Here is a 21,896-nt window from a genome sequence, read left to right on the forward strand (position 1 = left end):
GGCCAATGTGGGTGGGTGGCACGGGGAGGGCTGTGCAACACAGAGAAGACAAGTAGTGATTCTACAGCATCTTACTATGCTGATGGACAGTGACTGTAATGGGGTTTGTGGGGGCTTGGTTATGGGGTAGTCTAGTAAACATAATGTTCCTCATGTAATTGTAGATTAATGATACCAAAATAATAATAAAAAAAGAATATCAGTAAATTCAAAAATATTGAAATTGTACCAAACAGCCTCTCAGATCACAAAGGAATGAAACTAGAAATAAATTACACAAAGAAAATGAAAAAGCCCACAAACACATGGAGGCCTAATAACATGCTCCTAAATAGTCAATGGATCTATAACCAAATAAAAACAGAGATCAAGCAATATATGGGGAAAAGTGACAAGAATGATTCAACAACACAAAATCTATGGGACGCAGAGAAGGCCATGCTAAGAGGGAAATATATTGCAATACAGGCCTCCCTCAGAAAAGAAGAACAATCCCAAATGAACAGTCTAAATTCACAATTAATGAAACTAGAAAAGGAAGAACACCTGAGGCCGAAAGTCAGTAGAAGGAGTGACATAATAAAAGTTAAAGCTGAAATAAATAAAATTGAGAATAAAATAGAAAGAATTAATGAAAGCAGGAGCTGGTTCTTTGAGAAAATAAACAAAGTAGATAAACCCCTAGACAGACATATCAAGAAAAATAGAGAGTCTACACACATAAATAGAATCAGACATGAGAAAAGAAAAATCACTACAGACACCACAGAAATACAAACACTTATGAGAGAATACTATGAAAAATTATATGGCAACAAACTGGATAACCTAGAAGAAATGGACAACTTTCTAGAAAAATACAACCTTCGAATGCTGACCCAGAAAGAAACATAAAATCTGAATAGACCAATTACCAGCAAAGAAATTGAACTGCTAATCAAAAAAACTACCTAAGAACAAAACCCCTGGACCAGATGGCTTCACTGCTGAATTTTATCAAACATTTACTGAAGACCTAATACCCATCCTCCTTAAAGTTTTGCAAAAAGTAGAAGAGGAGGGAATACTCCCAACTTCATTCTATGAGGCCAACATCACTTTAATACCAAAACCAGGCAGACACCACACACAAAAAAAGAAAGAAAATTACAGGCCAATATCCCTGATGAATGTAGATGCAAAAATACTCAACAATATTAGCAAACCAAGTTCAAAAATACATCAAAAAGATCATCCATCATGATCGAGTGGTATACATCCCAGGGATGCAAGGATGGTACAACATTGAAAAATCCATCAACATCATCCACTACATCAACAAAAAGGACAAAAACCACATGATCATCTACATAGATGCTGAAAAAGCATCTGATATAATTCAACATCCATTCATGATAAAACTCTCAACAAAATGGGTATAGAGGGCAAGTACCTTAACATAATAAAGGCCATATATGACAAACCCACAGCCAACATTTTACTTAACAATGAGAAGCTGAAAGCTTTTCCTTTAAGATCGGGAACAAGACAAGGATGTCCACTCTCCCCACTTTTATTCAACATAGTTCTGGAGGTCCTAGCCACCACATTCAGATAACACAAAGAAATAAAAGGCATCCAGATAGGCAAGGAATGAATCAAACTGTCCCTGTTTGCAGGGGTAATAAAAACCCCTAAAGAATCCACTCCAAAACTTCTAGTTCTAATATCTGAATTCAGCAAAGTTGCAGGATACAAAATTAACGCACAGAAATCTGTTGCATTCCTATACACTAACAATGAACTAGCAGAAAGAGAAATCAGGAAAACAATTCCATTCACAATTGCATCAAAAAGAATAAAATACCTAGGAATAAACCTAACCAAGGAAGTGAAAGACCTATATCCTGAAAACTATGGGACACTCTTAAGAGAAATTAAAGAGGACACTAGTAAATGGAAATTCATTCCATGCTCTTGGGTAGGAAGAATTAATATTGTCAAAATGGCCATCCTGACTAAAGCAATCTACAGATTCAATGCAATCCCTATCAAAACACATTCTTCAATGAACTAGAGCAAATAGTTCTAAAATTCATACAGAATGACAAAGGACCCCGAATAGCCAAAGTAATGCTAAGAAGGAAGAATAAAGCAGGTGGAATTATGCTCCCTGACTTCAAGCTCTACTACAAATCCACAGTAATCAAGACAACTTGATACTGGCACAAGAACAGACCCATAGACCAGTGGAACAGAATACAGAGTCCAGATGTAAAGTCAAGCATACATGGTCAATTAATATATGATAAAGGAGTCATGGATATACAATGGGAAAATGACACCCTCTTCAACAGCTGGTGTTGGTAAAACTGGACAGCTACATGTAAGAGAATGAAACTGGATTATTGTCTAACCCCATACACAAAAGTAAATTCAAAATGAATCAAAGACCTGAATGTAAGTCATGAAACCATAAAACTCTTAGAAACAAATATAGGCAAAAATCTCTTGGACGTAAACATGAGTAAGTTCTTCATGAACATATCTCCCCAGGCAAGGGAAACAAGAGTGAAAATGAACATGTTGGACTATATCAAATGAAAAAACTTCTGTAAAGCAAAGGATACTATCAGTAGAACAAAAATATATCCTACAGTATCAGAGAATAAATTCATAAATGACATGTCTGATAAGGGGTTGACATCCAAATTATATAAACAGCTCACATACCTCAACAAACAAAAAGCAAATAAGCCAATTAAAAAATGGGCAGAGGAGCTGAACAGACAGTTCTCTAAAGAAGAAATTCAGATGGCCAACAGGCATATGTAAAGGTGTCCACATCTCTAATCATCAGAGAAATTCAAATTAAAACCACAATGGGGTATCACCTTACACCAGTAAAGATCGCTACTATCCAAAAGACAAACAACAACAAATGTTGGTGAGGATGTGGTGAAAGGGGGTGGAAGCAACCTAAGTGTCCATCAGTAGATCAATGGATAAAGAAGATGTGGTACATATACACAATGGAAGGTTATTCAGCCATAAGATGAAAACAATTCCTACCATTTGCAACAATATGGATGGAGTTAGAGGGTACTATACTCAGTGAAACAAGTCAGGCAGAGAAAGACAAGTATCAAGTGATTTCACCTATGTGTGGAGTATAAGAACAAAGCAAAAACTGAAGGAACAAAACAGCAGCAGACTCACGGAACCCAAGAATAGACTAAGAGTTACCAAGGGGAAAGGGACTGGGGAGGATGGGTGGAAAGGGAGGAATAAGGGGGAATGTGAGGCATTATGATTAGCACATATAATTTTGGGGGGTTCACAGGGAAGGCAGTACAGCATAGAGAAGACAAGTAGTGATTCTATAGCATCTTACTGTGCTGATGGACAGTGACTGTAATGGGGTATGTGGGGGGGACTTGATAATGGGGTTAGTCTAGTAACCATAATGTTGTTCAAGTAATTGTACATTAATGATATCAAAAAAATAAAAAGTAAAAATAAAAAATAACTTGAAAAACAAAAGAGGAGCTAAAGAACAGATTGCTCATGCCCCACCGACTGCAACTCAGTTTGTGCATAATGAACCTTCTGATTTGTCCAGAGGAAGAAAAAATTACTCTTTAATCTGCAGAGGGTTCTCTGAATAAATTAGAAATATTTTAAATTAAAGTCAGCACCTGAGGTCACAAACAGCTTTTCCCCAGTTTTGGAAGACATGATTACACAGATTTGTGTAGCAGTAGAAGAGAAAGTAGACATAGAATGCTAAGTATTTTCTTGAAAACAATAGTTTTTGTTGTCCCAAAGTAGAGACATCCAGAGCGTAATTTCTTTCCTCAGAGGCTTCTCTTGATCCATAATTTATGTTGGAGCATCTAACTCTCCATTGACTTCCAAATAGAAATATAAATGCTAGCATCTGGGATTCATTAACCAAAATGAACTTTTAGTTAACTACTTAATACAGGGGTCTATAACCAATCAGAGCGCATAATTTCAGCAATTTATTCTATCAGTATTATTATTTCTAAGTAATTTAGTGCAGTTGTGCAAATACTACATTTTGTAATAAAGCAGTCAGCCTGAAGTAAAAGTGAAGCTGACATTCTGGTAGTGCCCAGGCCAGTGAGGTATGTGCTGAGTCTAGGCTCCTCTTCAGGACTTGAGTTGATAGATTTGAGTCCCATGCTAGTGCCGTGACATCTGGGGAAGGGAGAGGTTCTTCCTGCTCATATCCTGCCTGCACCCCCTTCCTGAATACACACAGACTCGTAGCCCAATATGGCAGGGCTGACGGGACTATCTCTCAGTGCACTTACTCATTTGACAACTATTTACCCAGGGTCTAGTTTTCAATGCCCAAGGTTTTAAAAGTCATTGATAATCCTCATGGCTAAGAATCATCCCTAAACCATCACCTTCATCTTTTGGCCATGCATGGGTGAACAAAGAGGCACAAATGACACTTTCACTGAGTTCCTATGATTCAGTAAAAAGATCATAGTACTTACCATGTTGGAAATAAGTTTTATAATAAGCATAATAAAGTTGTGCAAAGGACTTAAATATTTTTCCTAACAAGATACATAATGGCCAATAAGCACATGGAAATATCCTTAATATCATTTGTCTTCAGGTAATTGCCAACTGAAAATACAATGAAATGCCATTTTGCATCCACTAGGATGGCTCATTTTTTAAAAAAAGCCTCTGGATTGTATATTTAAAATGATTAATGTGGTAATTTTTATGTTATTTTTATTGGGTCACAGAATTATAGACACCAAAAATTAAGTATTTTAATGATGGAGAAATGACAATCCTCATAGACTTTGATGCAAAAAAGCTAGTATTTTCAATTTAAATTGCTTACAGATACTTGTACACAAATATTCTTGACATCACTATTCATGATAGCCAAAGGTGGAAGCAACAAACTAGAAGTGGTATAGACATACAATGGAGTGTTTTTACCATTAAAAGAAATGAACAAGAAGCAATGCTTGCAGAATGGGAACTTTCTTTTATTGATTTTTATAGTTTTAACATTAAACAATTATTTGGTCTTTTTTGAACACTGTAGAATAGTGCTCCAAATATTGAGTAAATTTGCATACCTTTTTTTTATTATCCACTCAGTATGTTATTTATGTTCATTTATTTTTATTGGTACCTATATTTTCCTGTGTGACTCCCTTACAGAGTCTCTATGGTTGTCCCATGACAGGCATCTGGGCTCTTATAGATTTTTGCCACTTCCAAGAACATTGTTATGAACATCTTTGTACATGTTTCTTTATAACTTAGACAGTTACTTGTTTCATATCTGTATATGACAGTTAAAATATTCACCTGCAGACTCTGTGAATGCTCAGGTTGATGAGATAAGCTCAAATTGTTGGTTAGTACTTGTCTTGATTCATTATTTTTGAAAAAAGTAGTAACATAACTAAAAGGAAGTTTTTCAACAGAATTAGAAACATAGTGACTTAAAATTAAGGGATATCCAGAAATACATGCATGCATATATGGCCAATTAATATATGACAAAGGAGCCATGAATATACAGTGGGGAAAAGGCAATCTCTTCAATAGTGGTGTTGGGAAAACTGGACAGCTACATGCAAGAGAATCAAACTGGATTACTGTCTAATTGTATATATAAAAGTAAACTCAAAATGGATTAAAGATCTAAATATAAAACATAAAACCATAGAACTCTTGAACATAAGCATGAGCAATTTTTTTCCTAGACACATCTCTTCAGTCAAGGGAAGTAAAGAAAAAATGAACAAGGGGAACTACATCAAACTAAAAAGCTTCTGTACAACAATAGAAACCATCAGCAAAAGAAAGGCAACCTATAGATTGTGAGAATATATTTGTAAATTTTTTATCTCATGAGGAGTTAACATCTAAAATATATAAATAACTCGTATGGCTCAACAACAAAAAACTAGTAGCCTGATTAAAAAAAGAGAACAGATATTTTTCCAAAGAAGACATACAGATGGCCAATAGGCACATGAAAAGATGCTCCACATTGCTAATCATCAGTGAAATGCAAGTCAAAACTACAAGAGATATCACCTCACACCAATTAGAATAGCCAATATCCAAAAGACAAGAAATAACAAGTGTTGGTGAGGATGTGGAGAAAAGGAAACCCTCCTACACTGTTAGTGGGAATGTAAAGTGGTACAACTGCTGTGGAAAGCAGTACGGAGATTCCTCAAAAACCTAAAAACTTAAATACCATATGACCAAGTAACTGCAGTTCTAGGAATTTTCCTGAAGAAAACCAAATCTCTGACTGGAAAAGATATATGCACCCCTATGTTTATCACCACATTATTTACAATAGCCATGATAATGCAGGCAATAAAAATGACGATCAATAGCTAAATGACAGGAAACAGAGAAAAATGGCATGAGAAGTCAGGCAGAAACCCTCTCTCAAAACCACATATATCAGGGCAGAGCCAAGATGGCGGTGTGAGTAGAGCAGCGGAAATCTCCTCCCCAAACCACATATATTTATGAAATATATAACAAAGACCACTCTTCCTAGAAACCAGAGGACACAGGACAACATCCAGACCACATCCACACCTGTGAGAACCCAGTGCCTACCAAAGGGGGTAAAATACAAGCTCCAGCCCGGCGGGACCTGAGCGGCCCTCCCCCTAGCTCCCAGCGGGGGAAGAGGAGTCAGAGCAGGGAGGGAGAGGGAGCCCAGGACTGCTGAACACCCAGACCAAGCCATCTGCAACAGAGCGCAGACACAGTGCATGCGTGTGTTCCTGGATACTAGGGAAACAGGGCAGCAAGACTGGTGAGCAGGTCCTGAGGCCGGCATCTGAGGACAAAGAAAAGCGAGTGGCTTTTTTTTGTTCGTTTGTTTGTTTTGTTTTGGCAAGTGCTTTCTAGAAGTCTTAAAGGGACAGGGTGGGACACTTAGTGAAGAGGCAGGGAATCTGGGGATCTCTGGGCACTCTAAACCCATGGGCAGCATGGAGAACGGAGGCCCCTCACAGAGATAAATAGCCTTCTGGCCACTCACCCTCCAAAGCAGCTCCACCATTTTGGAGCAGCAGCCAGAGCCAGGCCATGCCCACAGCAAAACTGGAGATAAACTCCATAGCAGCCAGGCAGGAATCAGAAGCCCTGACTGTGGAAATCTGCCCAGCACAAGCCACTAGAGGTCGCTGTTCTCCCAGGAGAGGAAGGCCACAAACGAACAAGAAGGGAAGTTCTTCCAAACATCACTCGTCCCAGCTCTGCAAACTATTTCTATCACCATAAAAAGGCAAAATTACAGGCAAACCAAGATCACAGAGACAACACCAGAGATGGAGACAGACCTAACCAGTCTTCCTGAAAAAGAATTCAAAATAAAAATCATAAACATGCTGAAGGAGATGCAGAGAAATATGCAAGAGCTAAGGGATGAAGTTTGGAGGGAGATCACAGATGCCAGAAAGGAGATTACAGAAGTTAAACAAACTCTGGAAGGATTTATAAGCAGAATGGATAAGATGCAAGAGGCCATTGATGAAATAGAAACCAGAGAACAGGAACGCATAGAAGCTGACATAGAGAGAGATAAATGGATCTCCAGGAATGAAACAATATTAAGAGAACTGAGTGACCAATCCAAAAGGAACAATATCCATATTATAGGGGTACCAGAAGAAGAAGAGAGAGGAAAAAGGGATAGAAAGTGTCTTTGAAGAAATAATTGCAGAAAACTTCCCAAAACTGGGGGAGGAAATAACCAAACAGACCACAGAAATACATAGAACCCCCAACAGAAAGGATCCAAGGAGGACAACACCAAGACACATAATAAGTGAAATGGCAAGGATCAAGGACAAGGAAAGAGTTTTAAAGGCAGCTAGAGAGAAAAAGGTCACCGATAAAGGAAAACCCATCAGGCTATCATCAGACTTCTTGACAGAAACCTTACAGGCCAGAAGAGAATGGCATGATATATTTAATGCAATGAAACATAAGGGCCTTGAACCAAGGATACTGTATCCAGCATGACTATCATTTAAATATGATGGAGGGATTAAACAATTCCAGACAAGCAAAAGCTGAGGGAATTTGCCTCCCACAAACCACCTCTACAGGGCATCTTACAGGGACTGCTCTAGATGGGAGCACTCATAAAAAGAGCACAGAACAAAACACACAACATATGAAGAATGGAGGAGGAGGAATAAGAAGGTACAGAAGAAAAGAATCTCCAGACAGTGTATATAACAGCTCAGAAACGAGCTAAGTTAGGCAATAAGATACTAAAGAGAATGACCTTGAACCTTTGGTAACCACGAATCAAAAGCCTGCAATGGCAATAAGTACATATCTTTCAATAGTCACCCTAAATGTAAATGGACTGAATGCACCAATCAAAAGACACAGAGTAATAGAATGGATAAAAAAGCAAGACCCATCTATATGCTGCTTACAAGAAACTCACCTCAAACCCAAAGACATGAACAGACTAAAAGTCAAGGGATGGAAAAACATATTTAAGGCAAACAACAGAGAGAAGAAAGCAAGGGTTGCAGTACTAATATCAGACAAAATAGACTTCAAAACTAAGAAAGTAACAAGAGATAAAGAAGGACACATCATAATGATAAAGGACTCAGTCCAACAAGAGGACATAACCATTCTAAATATATATGCACCCAACACAGGAGCACAGTCCAGTGAAACAGATTAGAGACTCCAGACATTAACCCAAACATATATGGTCAATTAATATTTGATAAAGGAGCCATGGGCATACAATGGCGAAATGACAGATGGTGCTGGCAAAACTGGACAGCTACATGTAGGAGAATGAAACTGGACCACTGTCTAACCCCATACACAAAAGTAAATTCAAAATGGATCAAAGTCCTGCATGTAAGTCATGAAATCATAAAACTCTTAGAAAAAAACAGGCAAAAACCTCTTAGACATAAACATGAGTGACCTCTTCTTGAACATATGTCCCCAGGCAAGGAAAACAACAGCAAAAATGAGCAAGTGGGACTATATTAAGCTGAAAAGCTTCTGTATAGCAAAAGGTACCATCAATGAAACAAAAAGGTACCCTACAGTATGGGAGAATATATTTGTAAGTGACAGATATGATAAAGGCTTGATGTCCAAAATATATAACGAGTTCACCCACCTCAACAAACAAAAAACAAATAATCCAATTAAAAAATGGGCAGAGGAACTGAACAGACAGTTCTCCAAAAAAGAAATTGTAATGGCCAACAGATACATGAAAAGATGCTCCACATCGCTAATTATCAGAGAAATGCAAATTAAAACCACAATGAGGTATCATCTCACACCAGTAAGGATGGCTGCCATACAAAAGACAAACAACAACAAATGTTGGCGAGGTTGTGGAGAAAGGGGAACCCTCCTACACTGCTGGTGGAAATGTAAATTAGTTCAACCATTGTGGAAAGCAGTATCGAAGTTCCTCAAAATGCTCAAAATAGACTTATCATTTGACCCAGGAATTCCACTCCTAAGAATTTACCCTAAGAACGTAGCAATCAAGCTTGAAAAAGATAGATGCACCCCTATGTTTATTGCAGCACTATTTACAATAGCCAAGAATTGGAAGCAACCTAAGTGTCCATCAGTAGATGAGTGGATAAAGAAGATGTGGTACATATACACAATGGAATATTACTCAGCCATAAGAAGAAAACAAATACTACCATTTGCAACAACATGGATGGAGCTAGAGGGTATTATGCTCAGTGAAATAAGCCAAGCACAGAAAGAGAAATACCAAATGATTTCACTCATCTGTGGAGTATAAGAACAACGTAAAAACTGAAGGAACAAAACAGCAGCAGAATCACAGAACCTAACAATGGACTAACAGGTACCAAAGGGAAAGGGACTGGGGAGGATGGGTGGGTGGGTAGGGAGTGATAAGGGGGGAAGAAGAAAGGTGGAATTATGATTAGCATGCATAATGGGGGGTGGGAGAAAGGGGAGGGCTGTACAACACAGAGACGACAAGTAGTGATTCTACAACATTTTGCTATGCTGATGGACAGTGACTGTAAAGGGGTTTGTGGGGGCGACCTGGTATAGGAGAGAGCCTAGTAAACATAATATTCTTCATGTAATTGTAGACTAATGATAAAAAAAAAAGAAAAAGAAGAAAGAAAAGGGGCATTACTCCCTGACAGGATAAAACTAACCGTAAATCAATGATTAATGCATGCTTTAAATATCCTTAAGTTTGATCATTTAAAGGGTGTCAGATGATCAGCTATGGAAGTATATTTTTCTGATAATATTCCTTTCCCTTAAAAAAAAAAAAACCAGTTCCTGTGTGGTGATCTCAAATAAGTTCTTCACAATGATATAAAGGGAATATCAAAGTGTGGGCAAATGGTTTGTTTGTGTTTATACAGAGGATCAAAGCCTAATTTGGCTACCTAGAAAACGAATTAAGATATGATATGAAGAAGAACTTCCAACATCAACATTCTCTGGAAGAGTCATTTCAGAAGATGATCATCAAAAAACTTCAACAAAGATCCTGGCACTGTTGCAGTTGTAGCTGCATTCATCCCACGGGTTCCTGGACTTGCCATTGGAATGAAGAAGGAGATATCTAAGCTGGCCTGTGCTTACAGTAAAACAACAAATTTGACTGGATGTATACTCAACCAAGAATTAGGAGAATGCCAGTTGCAGTGCTCCAAAATCTTGCAACTACAGACTATCTACTCTTAATATAGCATATGGGATGTGAACAGTTCCCAGGAATGTGTTGTTTTAATTTGTCTGATTTTTCTCAAACTATTCAAATACAGTTAGACAATGTCCATCATATCATTGATAAGTTTTCACAAATGCCTAGGGTTCCTAACTGGTTTTCTTGGTTTCACTGGAGATGGCTGGTAATTGTAGGTCTCCTTTGATTATGTAGCTGTATTCCTATTATGTTAATGTGTGTGTGCAATTTAATTAGTAGTTTAAAAACTATACATGCTTATGTTACTCTACAAGAAGATATGTCAAAGAAATAATCAATCTTCCCATGTTTTCTTCCATCTGCTACTTCTATAGCTTTTCTTCTTCCTTCCTAATTATAACCCGTAAGTAGAATTCGTGCCTTATAACGAAATTACTGAGTGTCATAATTCTTCCAAGTGGTAAAGATACCTCAAGACACATGCTGGGCATAGAAGCCACAGGGCATAAATCTGCAAAGAAGTAAAAAGCTAGCCTTTTCAAACAATATTGTTTCTCTCTCACTTACCAACTTTACATTTCCCTGTATGGCCCCGGAAGATGACTGGTTAGCCAGAGACAGGTAAGATTCCTCAAGGGAGGAACAACCTAAGACAGGCACAGTCGCAGGGGGGCCATCAGTTGAGAAATTGGGGATAGGCAGAGGTGAGGCTTAGAATCTCACCCCCCTGTTTTGAGAGAAATCTTTTGGATCCATGGATGTTTTGTTGCCCTTGTCTAGCTTGGATTAATACTTAGTCTTTAGGCACACACCTGATCATCTACATTTGCCCTCTTACAGCACTAAACTATGTTTTCTACCTTTATCTTGTATCTACCTACCACTTTAGGATTTTATTTTTAAAAAATAATAATAAGGGAGAAATGTGGGATTCACATATAAATCAAGTATAAAAATCAAATGAATATTCATATTAGACCTGATTGTTTATAGTTCATAATGCGTGATCAAAACTGAAAGTTTCTGTGATGACTGTCCTTGCACTGTTCACCATTTAAGAACTTATTCACTATGTAAGTGTTTGTTCACCATGTAAGGACTTGTTCGTTATGTTTCAGAAGATTGGAGACTGTTGAGAATTAGGCTTGGGGTTGATTAATGATTGTGCATTGAGTACCCTATACAGAATTTTATTGTTGTTAACAACCATTTGATCAATAAATATGAGAGATACCCTCTCAAAAAAAATCCCCACATATATCACAATAATACAGCAAATACACCTAATCCTGAAAGAGTGACCAGAAAGAAAACTGCAATAGACAGCCTACAGCTGGGGAAAAGAAAAGATCTCATATGGTAAAGAAGCAAATCTATGATCTGGCAGGACCAAAGTCCACCTTCCATCCCAGCTCACTGGCGGTATAAAATGAAATGGAGTGGGGAAGGAGTAGAAGTCCAGGACTGCTAAAAACCCAGCCCTGGAGAGCTGCTTCAGGAGCATGAACTCACATCACATTGTGCCCTGGAGATTAGAGGGGTTGGAAAGCAGACAGGACAGATACTCAGAGAGACTGAGATTCCACCCACTTGAGGAGAACAGGTACCCACAACTGGCCTCTCAGGGACAAAACAAAGGTGGCACTTTGAAAGACATCCAAACGAGAGGGCTGCTAAAGCAGTAAGGACTATACAGAGTTGCTGCTCAGGAGGAAGGGCAGATGGACAAAATTATCCCATAACATTCATCCCAGCAGGTTGGGAACTGTCAGGAGCTTCAGGCGCTTAATCCCCCTGGCTCACAACATAGTGCTGAGGCCCCGCTCTGCAATATGCAGCCTGCTGCTCGTTCCTCCTTGCTGGCACAAGTCTGCTCACCTGCTGCCCCAAGCCGAGATGCCAGGCCAGCTGCAGGGTGGCCCCACCTATGGCAGCTACAGCAACATAATGCACAGGCTCCTTTCTGTGTGCTCAGCCCACTGGCCCTGGCAGTGTAGGCAGGCAATGCAGCGAGGAAGCAGGAAAGAACTATTTCCTCCCAGCAGGCACCGGCACCAATTGCTTGTGACCTCTGCCATCATTCCAGGTGCTGGGCAGCTCCAGAGAATAAAACTTCAGGGAACTAAAGGGCACAGCCTACTCAAAGTTATTATACCATACTAATCATTACAAATATGAAATGGCAAACGAAGTTTGTACAAACAAAAATCTCTCAAACACCAGAAAGAGAGCTAAGTGGTTCTGAAATAATCAATCTTCTCAATTAAGATTTCAAAATAAAAATCATAAACATACATATGGAGCTACAGAAAGATACTCAAGATCTCAGAGAGTACTTCAGGAAAGAGACAAAACTTTTAAATATACAGTTTCAGAAATGAAACATACAGTGGAGGGATTTAAAAGCAGATTAGATGAATTAGAGGAGACAGCAAATGAAATAGAAATTAGAGAACAGAAATACAAAGAAGCTGAGACACAGAGAGAAAAAAGGATCTCTAGGAATCAAAGAATATTGAGAGAACTGTGTGACCAATCCATAAGGAAAAATATTCATGTTGTTGGGTACCAGAAGAAGAGAGAGAAAAGGGGATAGAATGTGTCTTTGAAGAAATAATTGCTGAAAACTTCTCCAATTGGGGAAGGAAATAGTCTCTCAGAACATGTAAGTGTACAGATCTTCCAACACAAGGGACCCTAGGAAGACAACACCAAGACATATATTATTTAAAATGGCAAAGATCAAGCACAAGGAGAAAGAATTAAAAGCAGCCACTGAGACAGAAAAGATTACCTACAAAGGAAAACCTATCAGGCTATTACTAGACTTCTCAGCAGAAACCTTACAGGTCAGAAGAGAGTGGCATGATATATTTAATGCAATGAAATAGAAGGGCCTTGAGCCAAAAATACTCTACTTAGCAAGATTATCATTTAATTTGATAGGAGGGATTAAACAATTCCCAGATAAGCAAAAGTTGAGGGAATTTACCAACCACAAACCGTCTTTATGGTGTATTTTGGAGGGACTGCTCTAGATGGAAGTGCTCCTAAGGCTAAACAGCAGTCATCAGGGAAAATAAAACCACAGAACAGGAAGTAGACTGATTTATTATTAAGCAAATGCAAAATTCAATCAATTATCCACAAAACCAGTGAAGGGATACACCAAGAATGCAGAATATGAAATGTATTATATAAAGAGTGGAAGAGGAAGAAAAAGAATAGAGAAAAAAAGAACCTTTATATTATGTTTGAAATAGCATGATAAGGAAGTTAGACTGTTAGATAGTAAAGAAGCTGCCCTTGAACCTTTGGTAACCACGAATCGAAAGCCTTCCATGGCAATAAGTACATATCTATCAATAATCACCCTAAATGTTAATGGTCTGAATGTACCAATCAAAAGGCACAGAGTTACAAGAATGGATAAAAAACCAAGACCCATCAATATGCTGCCTACAAGAGACTCACTTCAAACCCAAAGACATACAGAGACTAAAGGTGAAGGGATGGAAAAAGATATTTCATGCAACTAATAGGGAGAAAAAACAGGAGTTACAGTATTTGTATCAGACAAAATAGACTTCAAAACAAAGAAAGTAACAAGAGAGCAAGAAGAACATTATATAATGATAAGGGGGCCGGCCCAACAAGAGAATATAACCATTATAAATATCTATGCACCCAACACAGGAGCACCTAAATGTGGGGAAAAATACTAACAGAATTAAAGGGGAAATGGAATGCAATGCATTCAGTTTAGGAGACTTCAACATGCCACTTAGTCCAAAGGACAGATCAACTGGACAGAAATAAGTAAGGAGACACAGGCAATGAATCAAAATAAGTAAGGAGACACATTAAAACAGATGGACCTAACAGATATCTAAAGAACATTCCACCCAAAAGCAGCAGGATACACATTTTTCTCAAGTGCACATGGAACATTTTCCAGAATAGATCACATATTAGGCCACAAAAAGAACCTCAGTAAATTCAGAAGGATTAAAATTGTACCAATCAGCTTATCAGACTACAAAGGTATGAAACTAGAAATAAATTGCACAAAGAAAACAAAAAAGTCCACAAACACATGGAGGTTTAACAATATTCTCCTAATTATCAATGTCCAAATTAAAACAAGATCAAGCAATATATGGAGATAAATGAAAACAACTCAACTCCCCCAAAATCTGTGGGATGCAGCAAAGGCCATTCTAAGAGGGAAGTATACTGCAATACAGGATTACCTCAAGAAGGAAGAACAATCCAAAATAACAGTGTAAACTCAGAATTAATGAAACTAGAAACAGAAGAACAAAAGAAGCCCAAAGACAGTAAAAGGAGAGACATAATAAAAAGAGCAGAAATAAATAAAATTGAGAAGAATAAAGCAATAGAAATAATCAATGAAACCAGGAGCTGGTTATTTGAGAAAATAAACAAAATAGATAAACCCTTAGCCATATTTGTCAAGAAAACAAAGTGTGCTCACATAAACAGAAGCAGAAACGAGAAAGGAAAAATCACTATGGACACTACAGAAATACAAAGAATTATTAGAGAAAACTATGAAAAATTATGTGACAGCCAACTGGATAACCTAGAAGAAATGGACAACTTTGTAGAAAAATATAACCTTCCAAGGCTGACCCTGGAAGAAATAGAAAATCTGAGCAGAACAATTACCAGCAATGAAATTGAATTGGTAATCAAAAAAACTACCTAAGAACAAAATCCCCATTCCAGATGGCTTCACTGCTGAATTTTATCAAACATTTAGGGAAGACTTAATACCCATCTTCCTTGAGGTTTTCCAAAAAGTAAAAGAGGAGGGAATACTTCCAAACTCATTCCAAACTCATCACACTAATACCAAACCAGACAAAGACACCACAAAAAAGAAATTACCGACCAATATCCCTGATGAAGATGCAAAAATACTCAACAAAATATTAGCAAACTAATTAAAAATACATCAAAAAGATCATCTATCATGATCAAGTAGGATTTATTCCAGGGATGCAAGGATGGTACAATATTCAAAAATCCATCAAAATCATACATAAATCAAAAAAAAGAACAAAAATCACATGATCATTTCCATAGATACTGAAAAAGCATTCAACAAAATTTAACATCTATTCATGAGAAAAACTCTCAAAATGGGTATAGAGGGCAAGTACTTCAACATAATAAAGACCATATACAAAATACTCACAGCCAACATCATACTTAATAGCAAAGAGCTGAAAGACTTTCCTTTAGGATTGGGAACAAGACAAGAATGCCTACTCTCCCCATTTTTATTCAACATTGTACTAGAGGTCCTAGCCACAACAATCAGACAACAAAAAGAAATAAAAGGAATCCATATTGTTAAGGAAGAAGTTAAACTGTCAGTGTTTGCAGACGACATGTTATAGTACATAAAAAAAAACTAAAGAGTCCACCAAAGAACTACTAAAACTAATAACCGACTTCAACAAAGTTGCAGGATGCAAAATTAATACACAGAAGTCTGTTGCATTCCTATATAATAATGATGAACTAGTAGAAAGAGAAATCAGGAAAATAATTCCATTTACAATTGCATCAAAGAGAATAAAATACCTAGGAATAAACCTAACCAAGGAAGTGAAAGACATATATCCTGAAAATACAAGACACTAGTGAGAGAAAGAAGACAATAAATGGAGATACATCCTGTGCCCATGGATAGGAGGAATTAATATTTCAAAATGGCCATCTTGCCTAAAGCAATCTACAGATTCAATGCAATCCCTGTCAAAATATCAGCAGCATTCTTCAACAAACTCAAACAAATAGTTCTAAAATTCATATGGAACTGCAAAAGACACTGAATAGCCAAAGAAATCCTGAGAAGGAAGAATAAAGCTGAGGGGATTATGCTCCCCAACTTCATGCTCTACCACAAAGCCACAGTAATCAAGACAATTTGTTAATGACACAAGAACAAACCTATAGATTAATGGAACTGAATAAAAATCCCAGACATAAACCCACACACATATGGTCTATTAATATACAATAAAGGAGCCATGGATATACAATGGAAAAATGATAGCTTCTTCAACAACTGGTGTTGGCAAAACTGGACAGCTACATGTAAGAGAATGAAACTGGATTATTGTCTAACTCCATACACAAAAGTAAACTCAAAGCAGATCAAATATCTGAAAGTAAGTCATGAAAACAAAACTCATAGAAGACAACATAGACAAAAATCTCTTGAATATAAACATGAGCGACTTTTTCCTGAACACATCTCCTTGGGCAAGGGGAATAAAGGCAAAAATGAACAAATTGGACTACATCAAGCTAAAAATCTTCTTCACAGCAAAGGACACCATCAGTAGAACAAAAAGCATCCTACAGTATTGGAGAATATATTCGTAGATGACACATCTGATAAGGGGTTAATATCTAAAATATGTAAAAACTCCCACATCTCAACACCCTAAAAGCAAATAATCCAATGAAAAAAATGCTTGGAAGATCTGAACAGACACTTTTCAAAGAAGAAATTCAGATGGCCAACCAGCACATGAAAAAATGCTCTACATCACTAATTACCAGGGAAATGCAAGTTGAAACACAATGAGATATCACCTCACACCAGTTAGGATGGCCAACATCCAAAAGACAAGGAACAAATCCTGGCGACTATACAGAGAAAGAGGAACCCTCCTACAATGTTGGTGGGGCGTAAATTAGTTCAACCATTGATGAAAGCAGTACGGAAGTTTCTGAAAAAACTAGAAATAGAACTACCATTTGACCCAAGAATTTCACTCCAAGGAACTTATGCAAAGAAAAGAAGACCCCAAATTCAAAAAGACACATGCACCCCTATGTTTACCACAGCACTGTTTACAATAGCCAAGATATGGAAGCAACCTAAGTGTCCATAAGTAGATGAATGGATAAAGAGGAGGTGCTACTATACACAATGGAATATTATTCAGCCATAAGAAGAAAACAAATCCTACCATTTGCAACACATGGATGGAGCCAGAGGGTATTATGCTCAGTGAAACAAGTCAGGCAGAGAAAGAAAAGTACCAAATGATCTCCCTCATTTGTGGAGTATAACAACAGAGCACAACTGAAGGAACAAAACAGCAGCAGACTCACAGACTCCAAGAAGGTTCTAGCTGTTGCCAAAGGGTAGGTGTGAGGAGGGAGGGAGAAGGGGATTGAAGGGCATTATGATTGGCACACATGGTGTGGGGGTGTCATGGGGGAGGCAGTATAGCACAGTGACTACAAGTAGTAACTCTATATCATCTCACTATGCTGATGGACAGTGACTGAAATGAGATGGGGGAGGGACTTGATAATATGGGCCAATGTAATAACCACAGTGTTGTTCATGTGAAACCTTCATTAGATTGTATATCAATGATACCTTAATCATAATAAAAAATAGCTGAATGAATAAAGAAGACATGGTACATGTATCCAATGGAATATTATTCAGCCATATAAAAGAAATCCTGACATTTGTAACCACATGGATGCTTGTATTATGCTCACTGAAATAAGCCCAGCAAAGCAAGACAAATACCATATGTGGAATCTGAAAGCAAAACAAAATAAAATAGCAGTAGACTCAAAGACACTGAGAAATGACTGGTGGTTTCCATGGGGGAGGGATTAAGGTGGGGCGGGGGTGAATGGGTACAAGGGCACAAGAATTCCCAATCATAATGTCTGTCACAGGGATGGATGTGCAGCATGGAGAATGTGGTCAATGGACCTGTGACATCTTCCTATTTTGACAGACAGTAACCACACTACTGGGGGTGAGGATTTAATAATGTGTGTAACTACTGAATTGTTGTGTTGTATACTTGAAACCAATATAGTGTTGTATATAAACTGCACTTCAATAAAAAAAATCCAGTGTACCACTCCTGGTCAAACCCTGCCACCAAGTCTCTAAAAGGAACTATTATCCTTAAATCAATACATATCAATTTAAATTCATGCATTTACTTATTTTTAAAATACAATGTTAATATAGTTTTGCATAACTGAAAACACTATACATAGAATCACACTGTAATTATATGTGGAATAATACTCTCACTCTGAAACTTGTTTTTAATTGCTTATTAAATTTCAGGAGTTTTAGTAAGTTGCTGATGATTTTTTTTTCAGAATTTGAATTTAGTATGATATTGGCTAGAGATACACACTAAACATGTCCTATCATGTGCTTCTTTATTCTCAAATAAATCACTACAGACTTCCTAGAGACAGCTGAAGCCTTGGGTACTCAGCCCATCATGAATTGGTTTTCAGAATGGGAATTTTCACTTTTAAAAAGGTACAGGTCCATGTGGAAATTGTACTTTCGTTATTGATCAACAAGCAAGTATAGATGGTTGGGTAGCAAAATGAAAGAACAGCGGGGGTCTTCTCCATCTATGGATTTTCAATCTGTCCAATCAAAGAAAACAGGAAAGGTCACCAGTGCCAGGATCATATGGGTGTCCGTGGTTCTAGGGGAGGTTGTGAAGAGGGGCTTGTCCTGTAGACAAGCTGGACTGACTTGTGATGTCCGTAGAGGAGAATTAACCATGTGGACACCGGCTTGATCTCAGGGAAACACAGGACTCCTTATGGAAACATGGCACTTAGGCACTTCCCTGGATGGATAATCACACTTTGCAAGACAAGTTTTCCAGCCAACACTTGTCCTAATCCACGGTATTCTACTCAGCACATAGTTACAGCACTTGTACACTCTCATCAAACATGTTCATCTTTAAGCGGCTTTTACTTAGAAAAATACTGCCTTGATTCCTTGTCACCTCCAGATGCCACCCCACATGTCCGCTTCCATCTGCAAACACAGAAAAGCACCTCTGAAAGGTGGTCTCCATCCCAGGTCTCCAATTCTCACCTTCCACCCCTACCAACCCACCACAAACTGCCCTTGTAGTGACCAGTCTGTCTCCATGGTGCTTATCACAGTGTAATTCTCGTATCTGTTTGTCCATACTTATTATTCATGTACTGTTGCTCATTTACTCCTTTGGAAAAACATTTCTCACTTGGTCACCAGGGTTGACGTGTCTCTTCATTTCCCTCCAACTTCCTGGCCACTCCTCCTCAGGCCCCCACGCTGGGTCTTGCCCTGCTGCTGCCCTCTGCACCCTGCGTGCCTAGTCTGCTCTATACCCGACCACTCCTTGGTGTTTTATTCCCACTTGGTTTCCAGCAGCAAGTGCAAACTATGTGAAAACACTTCCTCCAACTCCAGCATCGTATGTCAGCTGCCTGCTTGACCTCCCACTTGGATCTGTAGTAGAAACTTCACCTAACACGTGCACACTGCTCTCCTGGTCTCACCCGGAACCCACTCCTCTCACTGTCCTATACAAGACACCAGCAATTCCTTCCTTGAACTCACTCGGGCAAAATCCTGGAGCCACCCTGATTCCTCTCGTTCACCCACACCTACATCTAAGCCATCAGGAAAACCTGTTGCCTGCATTTAAAAATAATCCAGAGTCCTAACAATTGTTTCATCACCAGTCTTGCTGTCCTGCTGAAGCCCATCATCTCCCATATAGATTATTCCAACACCCTCTTAAGTGAGGCCCTGCATGTAGCACTGCTCCCTACCCTCTAAGATCAATGCAGCAGTCAGAGTGATTTATAAAAACAGAAAGCTCCCCAGATCACAATCTGAAAAAAATTATGTAATGTTCACAATTGTGTCTCAGAATAATACCCAAAAACCTTTTAAAGACTTAATAACCAGACTTGACTGGACTGTGACAACTTCCACTGCCTAATGTCATTCCGATGGCCCATGCACCTAATGTGTCGCTTCCTTCTGCCTGTAATGCTCCTTCCTGGATTCCCTGATCCCCAGTTCCTAATATCCTTCAGTGTTTGCCCACATCTCACCTTTAAAGAAGGCCCTTCCTGGCAGGTCCCTGTAAAATAAAAATCCTCTTTCCTCCACCAGTTAACCTTTTTATACAACACTTATTTTCCAAAGTGGTAAGTACTATGATCTTTTCACTGAATCATAGGAACTCCGTTACAGTGTCATTTGTGTCTCTCTACACCCATGGCCAAGTACTGAAGGTGACAGTTTAGGGATGATTCTTCGCCATGAGGATTATCAATGACTTTTAAAACCTCGGACATCGAAAACTAGACCCTGGGTAAATAGTTGTCAAATGACTAAAATCACCAAAAGATAGTCCCGTCAGCCCTGCCGTATTGGGCTGGGAGCCTGTGTGTATTCAGGAAGGGGGTGCTGGCAGGATATGAGCAGTATCAACCTCTCCCTTCCCCAGATGTCACAGCACTAGCGTGGGACCCAAGTCGGCCAATCCACGTGCTGAAGAGGAGCCTAGACTCAGCACGTACCTCACTGGCCTGGGCACTACCGGAATGTCAGCTTCACTTTTTCTTCAGGTTGATTGGTTTATTACAAAATGTAGTATTTCCACAACTGCACCATATTGCATAAAATTAATAATACCCATAGAATCAGTTGCGGAATTATGCAGTTGGATTGGTTATAGCCCTATGTATTAAGTAGCCTACTAAAACTTCCATTTTGGTTAGTGAATCCCATATACAAGCATTTATATTTCTATTTGGAAGTCAGTGGAGAGTTGGATGCTCCAACATAAATTATGGATCAAGAGAAACCTCAGAGGAAAGAAATTGCTCTCTGGATATCTGTACTTTGACTGCGACAACTTCCTTTCACTTTCGGAAAATCATTAGCACTCTAAATTTACTTTCTCTTTAAAATCTGTATAATCACTTCTTCCAAAACTGGAGAAAGGTGTTTGTGACCTCAGGTGCTGACTTTAGTTAATAACACTTATAAATTTGTCAAGAGAACCCCCTGCAGCTAAGAGAGTAATTTGTTCTTCCTCTGGACAAATCAGAAAGTTCACTGCGTGCAAACCGGGATGCAGTCCATGGGTAGGGAGTAACCCGCTCTTCGGCTCCTCTTATAACCTGGATCCAGGCTCCGGGATCCGGGCGCGGCCATCAGAGGTGTCCCCTGACCTGGCTTGTGGAGCTCAGATCGGTAAGTGCCCCCACACTCGCCAGGTCTGCAGCTGCTGCGTGAAGGGGGCGATCTGGGCAT

General features: G+C 38.6%; 1 pseudogene; it reads right to left on the reverse strand.

Moving 5' to 3' along the window:
• Positions 1 to 21,896, reverse strand: part of LOC108405018 (vomeronasal type-1 receptor 4-like) — a 40,251-nt pseudogene extending 18,355 nt beyond the window's left edge.

Source organism: Manis javanica, chromosome 14, assembly GCF_040802235.1.
Source record: "Manis javanica isolate MJ-LG chromosome 14, MJ_LKY, whole genome shotgun sequence".
Classification (NCBI taxonomy): Eukaryota; Metazoa; Chordata; class Mammalia; order Pholidota; family Manidae; genus Manis; species Manis javanica.